The 22,783-nt window shown below is 41.7% G+C and overlaps 2 protein-coding genes and 1 pseudogene across 19 annotated transcripts in view; 1 reads left to right on the forward strand and 2 right to left on the reverse strand.

Moving 5' to 3' along the window:
* Window positions 1–22,783, reverse strand: part of CMAH (cytidine monophospho-N-acetylneuraminic acid hydroxylase) — a 351,661-nt gene that overhangs the window by 254,081 nt on the left and 74,797 nt on the right. The window lies entirely within an intron of this gene.
* Window positions 1–22,783, forward strand: part of CARMIL1 (capping protein regulator and myosin 1 linker 1) — a 312,491-nt gene that overhangs the window by 7,973 nt on the left and 281,735 nt on the right. The gene's annotated exons all lie outside the window — the stretch shown is intronic.
* On the reverse strand, window positions 1,989–9,940 carry LOC102148206 (large ribosomal subunit protein uL11 pseudogene; annotated as a pseudogene).

The raw sequence follows: 22,783 nt of genomic DNA on the forward strand, positions 1-22,783 counted from the left end.
CCTTATAATGTGCATTTCTGACTTTTTTGGGGTCTGTCAGTCCACTAAAATAGGTTATAAATGAGTTGGCTTAATATTTTCAACTTATCTTTCCTGAGTTTTATTTCTTGTTCTTTTCCCCCAGTGACCACTCTTAGTGTCCTTCCTTCTCATAAAGCGTAGGAGTGTGTTATATGTTATGTGGTTCCCTCGTTTTGCACTTTGTGACTTTATACAATGATAGCTTATCTTTTGTAGAGGGTTTATCCTCATCTTCCTTCTTCTCATGATCATAATATTTACTGAACATTGACTAGATGCTAGGCGCACTGCCGAACACTTAATTATGTATTACCTTATCTGATCCCCACAACAACCCTATGAGGTAAGTGCTGTTTACATCTCCATTTAAGGAAATTGAGATTCCCAGAGGCTGACCATAACTTGCTTCAGGTCATCCAGCTAGTTAATGACAGAGGTGGGCTTTGAACTTTGATCTGTTTCAGTCGGAGCCTATCTGCTTCACCATTTATTATGCTCAAAAGAAAAAGAAAACATCCTTTGGCTTCTTGTTCATTGGTTGCAAACTTTCAACCAATGATTGGAGAGATTTGGACCTTAGACGTATCAGTGCTTCCTGAGTTTGATTGATTGATTGATACATTAAGTTGTTCCATGCTTATTGAACACCCACTGTGTGCCAGGCACATGGTGTGGACAAGGTGGAGACAGCCTCTGAGTACATGGGACTCAGAGCTCACAGTCTCGTTGGAGAGGTAAACGTCAACAGGCGGTACTCTGAGATGTGCTCCGAGTGGAGTGATTGGGGATTGTGATGCCACATAAATGGAACCCCTAATTCAGGCCTGTGGGTCAGGGAAGACTGGAAAGAAGGGAAACCTAAGCTGACGGTCAATGGATGAGTAGAAGTTGCCAGGGGAAGAGAGTAGAGACATGTTTTGGACAAAGGGATCAGCATATGCCTGGAAGCCAGAGAGGGCTTAGCACGTTAGAGAAACATACTGTGTGTGCCTGGAGCAAGGGTACAGGGCGGAGAATGGCCAAGCATAAAGCTGATTCCTTTCTTGGCAGTTGGGATATCAGGTGAGAGCTGGGGCTGGTTCAACAGGTCTCTTCTCACCACCTGGTTCTAATGACCTTCACATGAACTTTAGCCTCCCCTCTCGAGGGAGGCAGTAGGCTCAGTGGTTAAGGACTTGAATATTGCAATCACACCTGGTTCACACCGCAGCCCAGCTACTTGGTAATATTAAGCCTCAATTCCTTTCTCTAATGAAATAGGCATTGTAACAGTATCTATTTGTAAATGGCTGCTTTGAAGATTAACTGGGGTGTATTTTAATTTCGCTTAGCACAACACCTAGCACATGGTAAGCAACTGACAGATGATACAGTGAAAGGAACCAAGGGGCGCTATGCTCTTTTTTCTCAGTGGCACAGAAAATTCCAGTCCTTCTGATGCCCAAGTATCCGCTGCCTTTATTGAGGGATTGAGCTCTGTTCACCACGAGGTCAAGAAGGTTTACTTATAATTTATGGCAGCTTTTTAGCAGGATGGAGTGCAACTGACTAGATCCAAAATTTGTGAGGTGTGCTCTGGTCAGCTGAAATCAGAAATGGTAGGGTGTTCAGGGGGAAGAATGTTCTGTGGTCAAATAAGTTTGGCAATCAGGGTGTTAAACAAGACAAACCAGTTTCATTACTGCGTGGCTTTTCAGAGCCATTAATACAACTATGTGCATTGAGGTTTTTAAGAATGAGATAAAGTATGCTTTCTCAAACTTATTTAGCCAGACACCCTAAAAACGATAGGTTGGGAAACTGGGATGGAGCAGGCCCAAACTGGTGCCTTTGGGACTGTGTAAAAGGAAGCTAGAACAGGCTAGAAAGGCTGTCTATCCTTAGGAATACTCTCCTAGGGAGCAGCCCTTGGGCCCTGTACTTTTTATCTAAGAAGTGGTCTCGTCCCCACCCGCCGCACACTGGCAGCATGTCATCTCTTGCTGTAATACCTCTTTCTTATCTTCAGGAGATGTCATTGGGAAGTGATTCTGTGTTTCTTAGACTCTTAGTCCTTTTTCCCATTTTCTTTTTTTGGTTGTCAAATGACCCTTTATTGAAGTATTTTCCTCGGTGGTTCTTTACCAGGTAGGCATTCCACCTCACCAGTGTTGATGTCATCTATGATGTCATGAGGGTGGTAGCCATCAACATTGCAGCCCAGAGCCTGGGAAGTCCCCAGGATCTCTTTAATGGTTCCAGAGAGTTCTCTGGCCAACGATTGGCTGCATCTCTCCGGCAGTGTTGACAAGCTCATCAAAGGTGATATTTCCACTGTGCTTAATGTTTTTCTGCTTCTTCCTGTCTCTTGGTGGTTCCTTGAGGGCTTTGATGATAGGGAAGACGCAGAAGGTTCCAGCTCAATCTGAGCCTGTCGGTTCTGGATGGTTAGTTTCATTGTAATCCTCAGACCCTTCCAATCACCAGTTGCCTTAGCTATGTCATCACCAGCCTTTTTTGGAGACCGAACCAGGGGAGCAATCTTGGGGGCCAGGGCAGACGTGGCACCAACTTCTACCATCAGTGCACCTCAGGTACAGGACTTTGACCTTGTCGGGGTCAAACTTAGGCTGCACGGTGGAGGCAGCTGGTGTTGGATGAACCTGGATTCTGGATGACTGAAGAAAGTTGCACCTTGGCCGCCTCTAGCTGAAAGCCTTTTTCCAGTTTTCTAATAGAATCTTCACCCATTTTTTACAGTGCCTGCCCTTTTACAAATGTATTTTAGTTTGTCTATTTTTTAAAATAACTTTTCATTTGTAGATAATTGTAGATTTACAGGAAGTTATAAGAAATAATGCAGAGAGATCCTTTATCCCCTTTTATCCAGTTTCCTCTATTTTGCAAAATTATAGTATAACATCACAACCAGAATGTTGACATGAATATTGTAAAATGTGGAACTTTTCTGTCACCACAAGGATCTCTCATATCCCCTTCTATGGCCACACTCACACACCCGTCACTACTTTGACCCCTGGTAGCCACTAGTCTGTTCTCTATTTCTATAATTTTGTCACTTCAAAATGTTACGTAAGTGTAATCACATGATATACGTCTTTTGGGGTTGGCTTTTTTCACTTCGAGCAATTCCCTGGACCTTCATGCAAGTTGTTGTGTGTATCCGTTGTTCTTTGTTTTTGCTGAGGAATAGTCCGTGGTCTGGATGTGCACAGTTTATTTACCCACTCACCCATTGGTGGGCTTGTGGGTGGTTTCCACTTTTCGGCTATTAGAAATAAAAAACTGTTATAAACATTTGGTTATAGATCTTTGTGTGACCATAAGTCTTCATTCCTCCCTGATAAATGCCAATGGGCGCAATTGCAGATTTGCACCAGAATTGCCTGTTTAATTTTATAAGAAGCTGTCAAAGTATTTTCCAGAGTGGCTGTACCATCCTTGTCGAGTCCTACCAGCAATGGATGCGTTATCCAATCTCTCCAGATTCTTGGCAGCATTTGGTATTGCCCGGACATTTTTTTGAGGACTAATGGTGGAAAGAAAAATATTTTCAGGAGGAAGCAAGGTCCCTGGTGACCTCTTCCTACCCACGCTCTGCTGTTGCTTGTCTGGTGGAGAGGAATGTGGTCTCCTCTCTCCAGGGTGGTGGCTCTGAAGTATGTGGAGGTCTGTTCCTGGTCTCAGCTTCCTTTTTTTTCTGTTTCATTTTGGAATTTGGGTTCTATCATCCTTGCCAACCCCTTGTTCTTCTACACCCCTCATAAAATGGGTCAGGAGCAGGAATCTCTTTCTTATGAGCCTAAGCAGGTAGGGAAATAGCATGCAAATTTAACCCTTTGGCTTGTTCCCCTATTCCCTTTAAAACAATGCACCCATTGTTCATTTATTTTCTCTTGAAAAGTTAACCTGGAATCTCTTTAACGTATTTTCTTTTGTTTGGCATTTATTTATAACTTTTGAGCATCTTAATTAGGCTTCATTGGAATAACTGTAAGTTAGCTTTAAAAGTGTTGAAATGGATAAGAGTGTTATTTTGGGTAACTAAAATACTTTGGTGGCAGTGCTGTCTTTCATTAACTCAAAATATAAACTCTACTACTACCTATTTCTTAGAAAAATACATTAAAAAGGGCATATCTCTCACCTAAAAGTTTTGTAAGCATCTGGCCCACTTAATGACTAATTATTTTATTTTTTTATTTTTATTTTTTTTAAAGATCTTATTTTATTTTTTCCTTTTTCTCCCCAAGGCCTGCCCGGTACATAGTTGCATATTTTCAGTTGTTGGTCCCTCTCGTTGTGGCATGTGGGATGCTGCCTCAGTATGGCTTGATGAGCGGTGCCATGTCCGTGCCTAGGATCTGAACCGGCGAAACCCTGGGCCACCGAAGCAGAGTGTGTGAACTTAACCACTCGGCCATGGGGCTGGCCCCTGCCTAATTATTTTAAATCTCAGACATTCTACGATATGGGAAGCATTATTCTTTCACACTAGGCCGTGTTCATTTTGCATGGCCAGTCTGTTGAATGTTTTCCTAATTTCTGAGTCTTTAATACCTAAGTTGGTTCAGCAGCACTTCCTGTGGCATAGTCCCTTCTCAGACAGATATCCACTTTGGAATTTGTGTTTCCAGCTACTTTCAGGAGACATCAGCCTTGGCCAGTGGTTTCTAGACTTTAAAAAAAAATTGGAAATAGAGGGGGAGATTCAATTTTGTTCTGGCTGCATATTAGAGACTCCCTATTCACCAGTAAAGTAGTACAAATATCACACTTTTTGAAATAGCTGGTTTGCCATCTCAGGATGCTTTCCATGTAAACAGAGATGGCAGGAGAAGCTTTATTTTGAATTCTGCTCAAAAGTAGGTTATCCTGGTGGCATAGCTTACCTCGTTGTTGATCTCCAAGATGTTAACACATCAAATCATGTGTTTGTGGTTTATTCCAGCAGTTAAAATAGAGGTAAGAATGAAATTCACATCAGATGTTTGTAGATGGCAATGGTTTCTGAAGAACGCTGTTGGAAAATCATTGTTCTAGGCCTTTGGGTTTATTTCCCTCTGCGGGAGGCTCTTGTACTAGTTGTTGGGTAATTTGAACAGTTCTCTTTGTGGTACGATTAGGAGTCTCAACTTTTAAGGATCACTTACAATTCAGTGCACAGGTAATTTTCAAAGCACCTGGGTGAAGTTACCTGACTCTAGAAAACTGAGCTTTAGAAAACAGCAACAACATTGAAACGATCTTCAGGAGTGGGTATCAGAGAGCACACATTGTTGCCAAGGGTCCTGGTGAAAGTTCTGGGATATTCAAAATAAAAGAATCCATATTGAGTGCTTTAGAATTTAACCTAACTCAAAACTGGAGTCAGCGCCCACCGATCTCCGGGTAGGGGGTTGGAGGCAGGCTCTGGGCATATATTTCCAGGAGGCAGTTCTGGCCAGCTTGAACTTGTTACCTGAGCTGCATTTACATTCTTTCTCTCCTCGGCAAATGCCCCAGTTTCTTCTGTAGTTAGGATAGGCGAGTCAAATGACCTTGGGAGAGAAGCTGTTGAACATATACCAGCCTGGGTGTAACTTTTCGTTGCTCTTAAAAAGATACTGTTTTTCTAGCCTTTGGGATTTAGCCACCCTGGGACCAGGGCATTTAGGTACACTTTGGGGAGGGGAGGGTGCCTAGGGAGTTTGGGAGTAGTGTGAAAGGGACATTGTGGAAACTAAGGTGCCAGAAAAAATGCAATAACCAAAATATGCAATGAATAGGGAGAACTCTTTTTTCATAGTTATAAAATAGTTACAGAGAAAACAAAACAGACTGTAGTAAAAGGCTACTGTAACACTTTTATGTTTCATTTCATTGGAAACACTGTTAATACCTATTGCTATAGTAGATTGAAAAAATGCAGCTAAAGTTTGATGAAGCTTAGAAGATTTTTTCCCCTAAAATGCTCCTCTTTTAATAGAATACAAGAATTTGGATTGGTATACATGGGGCGTATTGTTGTGAATCTTTGTTAACTATATTCTCTCTCTCTAAATATATCACTTTCTCCAACTCTTTGAGAAAAGAAGGGTAAAGGGGGAAAAGAAGGATGCTTGGGGTGGGGGGGGGGGGGTGTGTGTGGAGGCGGCGGGTAAATGAAACAGTCTATTGACTTTCACTCACTGGGTCCAGTTCCTCATCTTTTTTGGGGGGGAGAGAATTTTTCTTTTTTGAGGGGAGAGAGTTTTTCTTTTTTGAAAACATTCTCTTGATGAACCTTGACCAGTAGGTGTCTTGGTCTCTTTAGATGTGAGTAGCTGCACAGTGAGTCTTTGTGGAGGTAGAGGCAGGGATGTACAAATGCCCTGACTTGTACTTGGAGCATCTCCAGCCTTTGGTAAGGGGTAGAGATGGGTGTGCTTAGTCCTATTAGGGAGGGAAATGTGTCTATTTCTGCAGATTCTTGGGCCTCAGGGTCTCAGGAGACATTTATGGCAGTGACTGGGAATAGTAGACCTGTCCTCCAGACAGGATCTCGTATGGACAGACTGACTTAAGCTGACTCTGGGAAACTTTGTACGGGCCTTGCCCTCCTGATTGCTACCTAGGGGATCTTGGGGTTGGAGGATTCTTGGTGGCCATCTAACCATGCACCCTAGCCAATGAGAAGTTTCTTCCATAGCATCCCTGATAGCTGGGTATCCACTTTTTCCTTCACTATTTTTGGTGATGGGAAAAGCAAGAGTCTCAGAAAGTCCTTTCTTAGCTTGAGCTGGAATCTGCTTCTGAGTAACTTCCCCACATTCACTCTAGTGTAGTCTACCAGAACATCACAGAAGAATTGCCCCCCCCCCCCCCCACCGCTCATGAGTGCGGTTCAAGTATTTGAAGATGGTTATCATGTTTTTCCTTGGTCTTTTAGTCCTCAGGCTGTGTGCTCACTTCCTGCAATCTTACTCCTTGGAGGGCATTGCTTTCAGCCTTTTTACTATTCTGATCATCTTGCTTGGGAAGCATCCTACTTTGTCAATGTGCCTTTTAAACTGTAGGTGTTTTGGCATCACAAATGTCTGACAAACACTGTTAAAGTGAATTAAACAGAGCTCTTTCTCTCACCACAGTTTGTCAGAGTTGGGTTTTTCTCGCTCTTTCTGGGCTATATAGTTCTTGCTAGTTTATTTGTAACAGTTTGAGAGTCTTGAGCATCACCTTCCGCTCAACCCAAAGACCTAGGAAGAGCTTCAAGTGTGACTAAGCTTCCAGTGGACTCACCAAAGCTTAACCCAACCTGGACCCTGGAGTCCTCTCAGTGAAGAAAATTCCAGGAAGGTTCAGCTGCCTCACCACTTATTTCAGAAGCATTAATAAAGAACCTTAGTAACTTGACTCTCAACCCTAGTACCAAATTCCCTCCCCTTCTCCCAGAATATCAACCCCAACAGCCTGACAGAGAAAAGAAATTCCCGGGCTTAAGTGATGGCATACCCTACAGGAGGAGGGGAGTAAGGACATTGTTAACTGCTCCAAAAGAAAGGATGCAAAGGATGATACAAATTATGAAACGCCACTACTGCAGCAAACTTCCTGTGCTTCAGAGAGAACCATGACAGGAGGAAATTGAGGTTGAATCAAGAATTCAAAGATTTAATGTAGCTGTCATCATTGCCTGTATCATAGAGATCTTTCTGAGAATACTGGCATGGAGAATAATTATGACAGAGTCAAGTGAGCCATAAACCTTATTCTTATGACTACTTTTAGGATCATTATGCAACAGTTTGGGAAAGCTACTCTATGCTCAGATGGACTGTAGACCAGTATTTTGATGTAAGTGATGTAAGTTCTGTATTGTATTCTTTTCTAGCATCTCTTTTCTACCTTGGTACTAGTAATTTATAAGGAACCTATGTAGTTTGCATCTGAATGACTTCAGTATACTTTATTTTAACTTCTTGATTTGACCCAAAGAAGCACTAATATGTCTCAAGTATTGCCTGTGTTTTAGAAGCCTGAGGTCAGTAAGATGAAACCCAACATCACGAATTTGAAGCAAAGTAACTTGTGTGGAAAGAATGTAAAGAAAACATCGAGTGGTTTGGCTAGAGCATGCTTAGAGCAGGGTGCATTAACCAGATTTTCTAGTTTTCAAAGGTTTGAATTGTAATAATTTTTTTGTGCTGTTTGTTTTCAGTAGCAAGTGTGTGTATAGAGGATCTTAATAAAATTGAGATATATTTGAGTACCTTTAAAGAAAATGAATTAAACAGACTTTCTCAGAGTCTTTAATGAGCTCCTGTGGATTGTGCCTTTTGAAGGGGGGATGTAGGCGGTGACATCACAGAATTGTTCCTCCAGACCATGTAGGAAACGTTGATCTAGATGCAGTCTGCCAGGAGAAGAATACCAGCGGCACATTGCTTGGGCATTGAAAGTTTTCCTCTTGTTTTTTAAATGTGAAAGTATCTGCTATTTGCATTACTAAAAAATCATAAAATGTAGGAAAGCAAAACTGAAGCATTACCTAGTCCTATCAATTCAGATATAACCATTGGAAAAATACCAGTGAGTATTTTCCTTATTTTTCTATGCTAGCATACATATAAATATATATTTTTTAAATGGAATCATGAATACTATTTTGTAAGCAAATTTTAAAATTTAATTTTCAAGGTCAAAGCTTTCCATGACAATAATATATATCTATGTTTTGAATTTCTGCATGGCACTCCATTAATCCACTAGAGGTATGCTCTATCTAAGACTTATTTTGAGATATTTAGGTTGCTTCCAATATTTTGCCTTATAAATGGTCACATCCTCATATTTATTTCTCTTGGATAAATTCCTGGAAGTGGAATTGCTGCTTGACAGGCTTTTAAAAGGATATATTTTTCACCTGATTGTTATTCAGGAAGTCTCAATAGAGAATAATTCCCCTATCACATCAATTTTATTGTCTTAAAAAAAAAAACAAAACTACGTAGCAGAATGGCTTGTTCTCTTTGTTCCAGTCCTTGTGTTTCTTAGATCAGTGCTCCTTGGATCCTAGCTCCTGAGGCAATCATTTTTTCTTGCTATTTACGACTCTTGCACGGGTCTGCCGGTGTGGATGTCTTGTCTTCTCTGATATGTTTTTGGGCACAGAGAAGTCCTGTGGCTCTTCTGTTTACTGCAAATGGGGTTCCAGAGTCACAGTTCTTGCTTTTCGCTGTCTTGGCTTCTGCTGGATCAGTGATAGGCTTTTCCGTGCTGAACACTAGCTATGCGTGAGACTATACTGTACGATTTTGATCTTGATCTTTGCTCTTGTCATGAGACTTTCTTGCCTTGGGTCTTTGAATACTCTGCTCTGGATGCTCTGATAAAGGGTAGTTAAGCTGATTTGCAAATGATAAGGCCCATGGCACTTTCATTAGATGAAGTGTATTTAAGAAGAACTCTAAGCTAATATGCATGGACAGCTAATCCTGTGTCTTAGAAGATCTTTTGGTATCCTAATGAAAGGAGACATTACTTTTCCTCCCAGACAGTTCTGATGGCAATTTACTTCACCTATGTAGCTAATAATAAATCTCTGAAGTTGCATGGTCCTTCCCCACTACCTGCAGCTGGGGAGTCGTCCTTCCTTCTGTTCCCACTTAGCTTCTCCACTTCCTCACCTTCTCTCTGTCCACTCACCCCCGGCGGGCATGTGCAGGTGCTGAGGACCTGTGGGCTCTCCTCCCGTGAGCAGCTCCTCATGGAGCCCCTTCTTCCTTGCAGAGTCCCCCAAGGGTTCAGCCTGCATTTCTCTCTCTTCAGAGCTGTCTTGTGTATCATGCTGCTTGTGGTTGTCTTTCCTTCCAAGGCTGGCAGATCGGTTGAGGCTCCTCAGGGATCCCCTTATTTGCTGCTTCAGAAAACAAGCACAGAGGCATAGGACCCCTTCCATTTTCAGGGTTACAGTTGTCACTTTGTGGAACAGACCAGGAAAAGCAAGAGAGCCAGATGTGGGGAAGTTACTGAGATTTCAGAAGGCTTGCGCAATTTTAAGACAGTCTTAGACGATTTGGTTCTTGACACCCCAGCTATACTCTCTTGTTGAATCTGAGCTAGAGAATGGCAAGTGGGAGTCCAGGCTGGTAGGTAAGGTATTGTCACTGGGCATTTTCCGTTTCCTGAATTCATGTGTCCTGAATTAGTGACCAAAAAAAGATTATTTCATACCTCGTGGGCATGAGAATGAATTGGAGACCTGGAGAGGATGCCCTGTGTTTGCTTTCTTGCTCAATCTTAGTTCATTTTGGCCCTTGGAGCATCCTCGCTCCTTTTTCAAATCGCCTTGAGTCAGTTTCTATTCTCTGCCTGCATCCTTGGGATAGCAAAAATGTTGCAATTTGGGGAAACTTTTTGTCCAACTTTGTTCACTGAGTCACAGGCACTGCTTGTGCTGATGAAAATCAAAACCAGCTTGCAGAGAATGACTTAGTCCAATGCTTGGCTTGTTTGTGTGGATGTTTCCATCTAAGTCTCTTGGGCATCCTGTTCCTTGTCAGAACTTTTATCCCCTCAAATTCATCATTTGTGAATTAAGCGTGAAGTTGTGGGAGCTGTTTCCTTTTCAGCAGTTTGCCTCTCTAGAAAAAACTTTCCGAGTTTAAATAGCCCTTAACCCTCTATCATTTTACCGTCCTCTCCCTGGTCTCTGTGGGGGAACATGTTGGGTCATCTCCATTCAATATTTCTCTTTCTTTCTAGATAAGGCCTGGATGGAAGAAGTTGGTCCAATTTTTCCTGTCCGGTTTTGCATATTAACAAAGCATCTGCAGCAAAGCAGAGGCTATTAGCACCTTGTCACACTTGCTTAAGCATTGTCCCATTTGTGTGTGCTTGCTGCAGAGATTTAATGAAAGTGGCATCTGTCTTTACCTCTGACATATGCGGGGTGTCCGTGGAGCTGAACAAGTGGTGTTAGCAATGGTGTATGTGCGGGAAGCCTGTGCACTCCGTTCCTTTCTGTCTGGCTTTGTATTCTTGGAGAAGAGCCGGTTTCTCTATTCATCAGAGTAGGGCGCTACATGTTAATATTCTGGAGAGTGATGCTTGTGGTGTATTTAACCTTAAATTCAGGGATGGCTTTTTTCTTTTTTCAAGTGTCTTCACAGACAATTTATACTTCCCACTCATTTAGCAAGCCTCTATGTTATTGGATCAGTCTGCTTGGGTTTGAATCCTGAAATTACTATTTGCTACCATCTAACCTTGGGCAAGCTATATAACCTCTCTGTGCCTCACTTTCCTCATCTGTAAAATGGGTCTAATAATAGAACCTACTTTATTGATTTATTTTCAAAGTTAAATGAGATATTACTTATAAAATATTTTAAATAGTGTCTGGCATATAGTAAGTCATCAATAAATCTTAGTATTATTACTGTTGTGAGGGGTGATGCTAAATGCTCTGATTATAAGAATCTGATAGTATATTCATAGTCCTGGATTACTTGGGTATATTTTATGTAAATTCCCAAGAAGTACTCTACTTTCCATCTTTCCTTGGCCCTGTGCAAGATACATGTTTCGATATTTTCTCTGCTCAGAGCTATTTTAAGGCAATATCGACTGTCTACAGAAATGGATTTAGGATTTTCTCACTCGGCTGCTCTTAAAGAGGGTGCATTGTTTTTGAAAAATCTTTCTTTAAGAAAGGGTATAAGTAACATTGTTGAGAATGTGTCTCTGAAGACAGTGCTGTGCATTTTCTCTGGGTATCTTTTTTTGTCTCCTTTTCGCTGCAAATCTGGATGTGTTCAGAAATAAGCTGAAGCCCCTCTTTTACTTCCAAGTTAGTCAGATTTCAAAAAAAGCCCCCAAATCAGTCATTGGCTCCTGTTCATCCCTGTGGGGCTTTGCTGGCACCTTTGGGACACGGCCGCCTGTTCCTGGTGCCTCACTCAGATGACTTCCTCCTGGATTTCAGTTATGATTGCTCTCATTTTATGGTGAGGGGCATTATTTGGGTTCAGTGGCCCATGTAGCTCCACACTTGAGGATTCCTGGGCATGTTGGATTCTGAATCTCCAGGCCATGCTGGACTCTCACCTAAACAACCTTTAGATTGGAGTTTCTCAGCCTCAGCATTATTGACATTTTGGACCAAATCGTTCTTCACTGAAGGGGGCTGCCTGTGCAGTATATGATGTTTGATAGCATCCCTGGCCTCTACCCACTAGACGCCAGCAGCATCACCCCTTCCTCCCAGTTATGACAATTAAAAATGTCTCCAGATGTTGTCAGATGTTCTCTGGGTGGCAGAACTGCCCCAGTGGAGAACGACTGGTTTAGAGCAGTGGTTCCCAAAATGTCAGAGAGCAGGTGCATACCTAGTCATGCTTAGCTGATAGAGTTATAGCTAAGTCTGAAAACTGACAGTTCTATAATATAGGTATGGCTGATTTACCTAAAAATATATATGCATTTTAAAATACTTATTTTTGAAGTATTTAGATACCTATATCTATATATAACAAAAAAACCAGATTGCACCGAACAGGAGTTTGTCTTGTTTTAAGATACCTAATAGATTCTATCAGTAGTTCTCAGTGTGTGGTCCTGAGAACAGAAATATTAGCGTTACCTGGGAACTTGTTAGAACTGTGAATTCACAGAGGTCCCTTGCAGAGGTCCTGAATTTCAAACTCTGGGAGTGAGGCCCAGCAGTCTGGTTTAACAAGCCCTTCAGGTGATTTTGATTCATGTGGAAAGTTGAGAATCATTGGGTTCTTAAGTAAGCACCAATTAGATACCTGTAAAATAAGGCTTATTGAGAATAATCATAAGCCACCATATACAGAACTTTGAAATCCGTTTAGAAAAATGGCTTTTACTGGGCAGGTCATGCTAGGTGTCTGCTGATCATATTAATGAGCCAATTGTGGCAAGAACAGTAGAAGTGGAACATGGTGAGAGAGCGCTGGCTGGCTGCTTTGGAAAGGGTGACTCCTAAAGTTGAGTGGATCAAAGTAATGACTATATCTAGGCACTGTGTTTTTCAGTTTTCTCCGAGACGCAGCTGGGCAGCTTCTCATAGGGTTTCCTGTCTTGCTTGCTTGTCTGCTGACTTCTCTAGGTATCCTCATCCTTCTCTAGGTTTCTCATTAACTGAGGCAACCTTAATATATGTGTATTTTTTGTCACCTGGAAGACCCCAACAAATATACACTCCCATTAGAAGACCATGTGTTCTCTGCAGACAGGTTTCATGGCATGCTGCTTCCTTTAAGCAGAGATTCCTATCCTGGCTGTGCCTCAGAATCACATGGGTAGCCCTTACCTCATTATTTGAAAACACTCTCCACATGGGATCCTGGTATGCAGCTGAAGTCCACATTATAGGAAAGAATGGGAGATGGAAGCTGTACATTTCAGTATGCAATGTTGACTGTCCCAAAAGAAACCTGCGTAGGGTGTATTTCAGAAAACCTTAGATCAGACCAAAGGGGCCAACTTACCATATTCGTTCCAGGCATCTATTGCTTTGACTCGGACAACATTTTCTCTTAATATTTCCTGTTAAGGCCCCTCAGTACCATCTCTTTTGAGGGAGGTGCTGAGTTAGGGCCTTAACAAAAACCATTGGAAATACAGGCCGTGGAGTGTTGAAATCAGCCTTGTGAATCATTTTCTAAAAATTCAGTGGGCCTAAAGAAATTTCTTTGTAGTTGAAGGATTGGCGTTGACCCTCTCCAATTTTTAGTGCCTCCCTTATCCTTCCAGTCATCTCTTCCTCCCTCTCTTTCTCGTTAAAGCCTGGAAAAGAATACAAGTAGTTTTGTGCAGCAAATCCATGGGATTCTTTGACACAAATCACTCCAGAGGGAAATGAGTGGTGATACAGAATATTTTACTTTGTTGCTCAGATGGTTGAGTTCCATTAGGGTAATAGATTCTGGGTACGTGGGCCAGTGCTTGTTTTCAAGGCCAGCTTAAAGGATTTGGGGCCTGACCAAGAGCATAATCAGGATTCTCTTGTTCTCAAACTAGTATCCTTGAGGAGATTATAAACTACTCCAGAGTCTAGGACTCTTTTTTTAAATTTTACTTTGGTATCAAGCACCCCTAGCCCTAATCTTTTTCAAGGTATTCACAGAATATTTGCCTAGGAAATGATACAGGTCTGGAGTACAAGCCTCAAGTCCAAACTTGTTTTCTCAAGGGCCTGGTAAGTCTCCTTACTCAGCAGCCTTATCTAACGTAGCCCATCTTTAATTTGTGCAGGATGCAGGGATCAATAACAGTGATGTAGCGAGGAGGGGAGAAAGGCCGGCTGCGAACACTTGAACTGGACTCTGCTTTGGTCAGAATGATTAGTGCAGTCAAGAAAGCCATTAAGTGCTCCCCGACTCGTTCATTTCAGCTCTGCTCCCCGTTACACCCTGTTCCTAATCCAGGAGATTACAGGTTGCTTAAGGAGAAAGGTTGTCACATCTCACTGTGGTGGGACTGTGCAGTGTTTGTGCCACTGTCTCAGGAATGTGAATCCTTGTGCAAATGAGTTGCTTTTCTTGTTTCCCTTTCGCACTTCATTTCAGAGCGAGTGATTTGTTTCCTGTTTGTGAAGCCTTGATTTTGACTTTTAGCAGGTTCCTGACACCTCCTTTGCCTGCACAGGTAGTCTTTCTTTTCATTGTGAGAATTGTTTCCACGGATTCAATGAAAAAGTTTCTTTTCATAGGCTTTCAGAGATGACACTTTCTTTCATGTGATAAAATTATAATGTGATTTTATTTGATTATTTTTAAACAAGTAAAACTGTCACCTAAAATTTAAAGCATCTCATTTCCTATTGGTTCCACTAGCAACCCTTTTTTAAGCGTATAAACCAGAAGAGGCCTGTGTAGCTCTAAGCCTGTGTTTCCCAAATTGGGGAACAGATCCTGCTCCCAAGATGTGAATAGATGTCCTGGGAGTGAAGTGCTCCAGGCCCAAGGACTTGACTTTGCATTGCTCAAAGTTAAACAGGTGTCTCCATTTCTCTAGTCAGAAAGAACCTTTAGCATTCTCACTTAATATACATTGTACATTTCATGAAGCACCAATTAACATCTCATAGGGCACTAGTGGTCTGAGGAATTCAGAGAAAAGCTGACAACTTATTTATTTCAGTGTTTTATCTTTTACATAAAGGACCTATATATTAGAATTTGTGATCCCTTTGGACAGTTGCCATATCTGCTTCTGATGCTTTACAAATTAGCCAATTGGACAAAAATTTGTCAAGACGACGTATTCGTCCATCCTTCTTTCAGGAAGATCACTGAAATGTTTCATTTACCAAATAATTATTGCTCACCATCTGTGTGTGAAGGTGCTGTGCTTTGCAGGAAGAAGGCTGTATTTTGGGAATTGACTGGGCTCGAGTCGAGGAAGAAGCCCTTTGTCCAGGGATCTCCTCCACTGAGTTTGGTTTGAGCAAAAGAAGTCGAGTCCGATAATCAATCTGCTTCTTATAAATGTTTAGGGGAATTTCCGAGCACTTTGCTTTGAAAAAGTATTGAGAAATGGGGCGGGCCGGGGCCGGGGGAAGTTCCCCTAAATACATTAATATGACTGTGTGCACTTTATGTTACGAGGCTGCCTTCTCCACGGTGCTGAGCAGCCCTCACACATGGAAGGGCTGTCACAGAGGAGAGGATGTGGATTTGTTATCTATGCTTATGACCTGTGGACAATGGATAAAAACTACTGGGGACTCAGGATTGTCAGGAACCTCAGAAAAATCTCCCCAGCAGAGCTGTCCGGTAATAGAAAGTTCTGATTTGTGTGTGGGGTGGAGGGTGGGAGCTGGAGTTTCTTGGAGTTGGACAAGTTCAAGTATATAGATGGCAAGATTGCTTGACTTCTTAACTAAGATGTCCCAGAGGATATTCAAGTAGGAAAATGCTTCCTTTGATCTACCATTCCAGCATTCAGAGTTTTCACTGTTCATATGTCAAATAATTTATGTTAGAGCATATTAAATGTCACAATTGTGCTGTTAAAAACTTAGAACTTCTGTTAGGGAGGCCAGGACAAAGCACTTGCTGAGAACCACTGAGTCTCACACTGACTGATGGTTCGGCTCCATGTTTGAATACTCTTCATCACTTCGAGCTGAAAATCAAATTGGGAAGTCTGGCCTTTGGTCCCTCGTGGGTTTGCTGCTTTGAGTTCCAGTAGAGATGGGAGAAGCTTTTTCGAATGTGTTTTGCAGGGCTGGATTTTGGCACGTCTGGATCTTCCTCTGAGCAGAATTCTCTCCCTGCCGTGCTGGTGGCAGAAGACAATGGGCGTTGTCATCTCTCTAGATGGGGAAAGATTCAGGGACCTTTAACCAGCCCTTTTTGTTTTGGGAACTTGGGAATTGGGAGACCTGAGGGTTAGTGCTAATGCTTTGAAGAACGTCCTTAGGTCTGCTCTTTTAGTTAATAGTGTGGGGGTGGAAAAGCCGCCTTCCAGGAATACTGTGAGAGTGAGTGGGAAGTCGAGCTTTTAGTATTTTAGGAGAAAAGGGCCCAGCCAGTTCAGTGAATAATACATGAAGAGTTTTCTCCTTTCGTTGTCCTCATTTCTTCGCTTTTCAAAAGGTGAGGTAATTCACTAGAGCTCTCCCCCCACCCCACCCCCCCGCCCTGAATTGTAGAGCTTCCTCTAAGTATTATCATTGTATTAAATTACATTAATTTTGTGGAGTCGTTAAAACAAGTGGCAAGTTGAGGAGGCAGCTAGTTCGCCCTCTTGTTTCTCTAATGTGGCCTGCTCTGTAAGAATTGTTGCTCTCGTTCTCAACTTTGGACCCTTCCATTTTCTTCAGTGAGTTGTATCCCATGGAAGCTGTTGATAATTTCTTATTCTAAAGTTGTTTTTTTTTGTGTGTGTGTGTAAGGAAGATTGGCCCTGAGCTAACGTCTGTTGCCAATCTTCCTCTACTTTGTATGTGGGATATTCCTACAGCATGGCTTGAGGAGCAGTGTTAGGTCCACATCCAGGATCCGAACCTGCAAACCCTGGGCTGCTGAAGCAGAGCGCACGAACATTACACCACTGGGCCGGCCTCCTAAAGTTGTTTTTTGTAGGTGGTCCCTGTCGCTTAGCTGATAGCACACAAAATAAAGGGATACAACGCTTCTCTCGCTGGAGCTTGGAGATCGCTGTCCTCCTTTGTGAATATGTAGCCGTTGTGTAGGTTACTGGCCTGTAGGACTGCCTGTTGCAGGACCATCAGGACAGTGAGGCCCTCCTGTCTCTACCACTGAAAACATCATGTTCATTGAGCTGCTATTTGCCCCAGCCATTTAATTTTTTTTTTACTTTAAAAAAAATTATGGCTAAATATACATGACATAAAACTTACCATTTTAACCATTTTGTGTACAATTCAGTGGCATGAAGTATATTCACAATGCAACCATCACCACTATCCATTTCCAGAAATTTTTCGTCATTCCTAACATAAACTCTGTACCCATAAGGCAACAGCTCCTCATTCCTCCCTTCACTCTGTGCTGGAAACTACCATTCTACTTTCTGTCTCTATGAATTTGCCTATTTGAGGTGCCTCATATAAGTAGACTCAGACGATATTTTTCCTTTGGTGTCTGGCTTATTTCATAAAGTGTAATGTTTTCAAGGTCATCCACATTGTAGCATGTATTAGAACTTCATTCCTTTTTATGACTGAATACTATTCCATCGTATGGATGTACCACGTTTTGTTTATCCCTTCATCTGTTAATGGACATTTGGGTTGTTTCCACCTTTCAGCTATTGTGAATAATGCTGTGAACACTGATGTACTGGTCCCTGCTTTTAGTTCTTTCAGGTATGTTCCTAGGAGTGAAATTGCCGGATCATATGATAATTCTATGTTTAACTTTTTGAGGAGCCACCAAACTGTCTTCTGTACTGCCCTGGCTGTATGAAAACTGAGCAACAATACCTACGCTTGCAGGAAGAGTTCTCACATATTTATCAACCATTTAAAGCTTTAAGTTGGAAAAGTAAACAGAGTGCATTTGTTAACAGTTTAATTATATATTTACATTATGTTGTGGAATTTATTCATCTTCCTTGCATGTCACTTGTTTGGGTACCTGCCTTGTGTTCCCCACTTCATTAGGAGTTCCTTGACCTGATCTGCGTATTTCCATCTATAGCCTCCTGTTTGTTTTTTTTTTTTTTGGCCCTTTGGTGAGGAGGATTGTCCCTGAACTAATATCTGTGCTAATCTTCCTTTATTTTATATGTGGGATGCTGCCACAGCATGGCTTGATGAGCGGTGTGCAGGTCTGTGCCCAGGATCTGAACTGGCGAACCTGGGCCACCGAAGCAGAGTGTGTGAACTTAACTGCTACGCCACTGGGCTGGCCCCTGTAGCCACCATTTTTGTACTTTATGCAGCAATAGTTGCTTGTTGATACAATGATTAGATGTGCAACATATTCTCAAATATCATTTGAAAAAGATATCAGGAAACACATTGGAATCATTTCCAGGTTTTGTTTGGCCAAAGTTAAGATCTGATATTATTTGTTAATTTCTCTTGGTTGCAGGATGGGAAGTATTCCTGCTGTTAAAAATAAATGGTAAAGATGGTGGTAAAACAGAAAAGTACTTAGATATTGGGGAATAGCTTCCATTGGGAGCCAAAATAGTGTGGAAAGAGAATTAAAATTCTTGGGGTAGTTCTATTCATGTCAGTTCTTACTTTGTTTACACACTGCTTTTCCGTTGGCCACTCTGTAGGCATCTAAATCGGAAGTTTAAAGCCTATTTTTGAGAGGTTGGGGACAGGTGAAACATAGGTTTTTGTGGGTGGTTGTTTTGTTTTTCATAGTCAACCAGATTTTTCACCTCTTGGGTCAGAATGTTATCCACTTAGTTGTAGCAATCTGACGCTGTTATGGCAGGTGCCTGTGGATATTGGCCTTTAGACGCAGATAAGACCTTAAATGAAGTAACCGTCCAGTTATACTGAGACTGAAAACAATGGCTGTATTTGGAATGAGCTCCGTATTTAACACTGATGTAAACATTTTATTTTGATTAATAAAAGTAGCAGTAGCACAAGCACGGCTTTTGTGATTTTAGCCTCCCTGAGCCCTTATTTCTAGTCTCTTAGCGGTTAACTGTTGTCCACAGCTGAGCCAAAACTGTATTTTTGCAGGAATTAAGCTTAAAATAGGCAGTTTGAGGTTGTAGTCAGCTGCAGAGTATGATATAACTTTGAGCAACGCAGTTTCCAACAGCAGCCCTTTCTCACTGTGGCTGAGAAAGCTTTTATTAGCAGGATTTCGTATGAGGTTCCCTGGGACAGGCTGTGGTGCAACTTTCTCTTTGTGAAATAGTGAAGTAGGAAAAAATAATGTTATTCTCTCTTTAAAAAAAAACCCTTCAGTTTATAATTATCAAGGGTATTGGAATCTGGATTATCTTATAAGGGAAGGTAGAAGGTCAGTTAATAAAAATGAAACCCATTTCCTTCTTCGAGTGGTTAAGCTTAGGCTGCCCCTGAGAAAGCCCATTTACTCATCCTCATAGAGTTCACTACTAATTCAGCAAATACTCATGGAGCCTCTGCCACATATCTGGCCTTGTGTTAGAAGTCAGGGATAAAGCAAAATGAGACAGATTTTAGTCCTGCAATTTAGGCCACTTCCAAGTTTTCCCCTAGATCTCTCTCTCTTTTTAAACTGTGTTAATTATAAGTTCATGACCATGGAATGCACCCATTTAAAGTTTATAACTCAGTGCCTATGAGCATCTTGACAGAGTTGTGCATCCGTTACCACAACCAATTTTAGCATCTTTTCATTACCCCCAAAAGAAATCCCATGCCCTTTAGCTCTCACTTCCAATCCTCCCATCTCCCTCAGCCCCTGGCATCTGCTGATCTACTTTCTGTCTCTCTGGATTGGCCTATTCTGGATATTTCTTATGAAAGGAATTATATATGACCTTTCTTGTCTGGCTTATTTCATTTAGCATAATGTTTTCAAGGTTTGTGTTGTGGCATAGATCAGTACTTCATTCCTTTTTATGGCTGAACAATATTCTGTTGTTTGGATAGGCCACATTTTGTTTATCCATTCATCCATTGATGGACATTTGGGTTGTTACCTTTTGGCTATTGTGAGTACTGCTGCTATGAACATGCGTGTATATGTTTTTGCATGGACATATGTGTTCATTTCTCTTGGATCCCCCACATCTCCTGCCCATCCCACAGATCCAGGCCATTACATCACAGAATAATGTAGAAGGGTCAGATATTATGGAAGCAAAAAGGAGGAACATGTAGCCCTAATTTAGGGAGGCAAGGCTTCCTGAGGACACTATGTCCAAGCTGAGACTTGAAAGGATGAATTAAATAGTTTTTCAAACTGTCGGTCATGACTCGTTAGTCGGTTGTGAAATCAGTTTAATGAGTCCTGGCTAGCATTTTTAAGAGCTGAACTGAAATGGAGTAGTAGATATTATTAGCATCCCGTGTGGTAAGGGTAAGTATTGTGTAAAATTCATCTTTGTTACATTTGATCATATAGTGTATTATAGTGTAAATATATTCTGTTCTCTAGGTTATAGTCAGGAAAATGTGAAAGCCACTGCGCTAGGGATTTTGAAAAGGGGATTAGATTATTAATCTGGAAGTTTAAATATGGTCCTAGTAGAAGACGGAGAGACCGAGCTAAGAAAGGATAACCTAGAAATCTGAAGATCCTTTGAAAGCTAAAAGTTCTATGATGTTTGTCATTTACAATTATTCATTTATTCAGCAGATATTAAAATATTCTACCATGTGCCTGGACTGTGCTAGGTTCTGGGGCATACCATGGAAGATTTATATGTTCCCTGTTCTTTTGGACTTTACAATCTGGCAGGGAAGATGTACAAGAAGCAGTCACAATGACTTCTGGTAAAACATGGCAGATGGAACACAGAATATCTCTAGTCCTTCGAAACACCTCTAAGATGAGAAAGCAAGGGAATAAAAAAGATATAGGCCACACAAAGATAGGAGGGTAGGAGAGGAGACCATAGCAGCTAAGAGCCATCACCAGGTTTTTGGAAGGAGGGCATCGCGGACATGGTAGAGCAGAGGCAACTGGACCCTAAGGGTCTCAAAGAAGGATGCCATTGCGAAGTGGGCCAGTTAGCCCTCTAGAGCCCCAGGAAGGGCCAGGATTTGGAAGTCCCAGGTCTTACACTGGTGAATGTAGGATATGGAGCTGAAAAGAAGGGCATTAGATGACGGTCTTTAAAGGCTGTTAATCTCAGTCCCCACCCCCCACCCATCAGATTCAGGTGACTGCCCCTCATATCATCCTAAGGGAGATGCCAAGGTTATATAGTGAAGCTGTAAATCATTAGACCATTAGACATCAACCCCCCCCCACCCCCCACCCCTGCGATAAGACACACCCATCAGAAACAATGGTACACTTAGGCAATAATTCTCAAATGGGGTTGGGGAGGAGGAAGAGGGGAAAGAGGCCAAATCCCTATGGGTTTGTCATAATCTCAGGGGGGCAGGGGATGCATAGTGTGAAAAGTTGCCTCCAAGGTGCTTCAGAAGACACTACCCTCCCACCCCACCCTGACTTTCAGTCGCTGGTTTTGTTCCAGGAGGCATTCGCTGCCTATCAAACTACTGGTACATTATTTTCCTCTTGGCCAATAAGCGTATTTTGAACATCCATGGTGTATACTGTGTGCCAGTCGTGTACTATGTTTTGTGGGCAGTAATAGCAATAATAACCACAAAAAATTGTCCCATACCCATAAAATCTGGTTATTCATGATAATATACATTCTAAGTTACATACTTTCAACGTAAGGTATTTTGTTAAGGTAAAGGGTAAAAACTTTTCTGTCCCATCCTGTCTTCGCCTCCTCCTATTTCCTTTCATTTTGGGTGTGCCCAAATAAATTTCAAAGCACCAGAGATTTATAATGCCCCTTACAGCAGCTTTACCAAAGGTGGGACTCTGTATGTCATAAACTTACTGTAATTTTGTTTAACTGCTTTAGTGCATGAGTATATATATCCCCCAATATATCTCAGGGAGACCTGAGAGCTCCTCACTGGTTTATGACACCAAGGATGATTTCCAAATTTTAGGCGTCCTTCCTCTTATTCCACCAATTATTTTTTTCTCCTGGGAAAATAGCCAGGAAGATTGCAAAACATAAGCTTTTAAAAAGACAAAACTTCATGATTGTAAGAATGTAAACTGAGGGCCACACCCATAATAAATGTGGAATTTTAATTCCTAACACATTTCTTTTTCTCAAACGTATGGTAAGTCTCTTTAATTGAGGATGTAGAAACTTCCTTTTTTAGAGTTGATATTTTTGGGGTAGGGCTCATTCAGTCTTATTATTGGGACAGCTTTTGGAATTCCCATGCCCTCTTTTCAAATTACTTTCATCTCCTTTTCCGTAAGAAATTACTGAAGACATTTGTTTGAAATGTTGCCAGGTTTAAGGAGATTTGCATTATTTAAGGCAGATCTCTGTAATGTCCCACCTCTGTTCATGCCAGTGCCTGAAATTTCCTTTGCATGACTCAGTCAAAAATAGGCCAGGGAAGGGAATCAGTGGGGAGGAGAAGAAATCCTCGTTTCCCTTTCTGAGTTGCAAAGGGTTTTTATGAAGGTTTTCATTTAATTGAGCTTGTTTCCTTCAGTGGATCACAGCATCTGATGCACTTAAAGACACCCTCCTCTTGAACTGGCTTGCAAGAACTCTGCACAAG

This window comes from Equus caballus, chromosome 20, assembly GCF_041296265.1.
Source record: "Equus caballus isolate H_3958 breed thoroughbred chromosome 20, TB-T2T, whole genome shotgun sequence".
Lineage (NCBI taxonomy): Eukaryota > Metazoa > Chordata > Mammalia > Perissodactyla > Equidae > Equus > Equus caballus.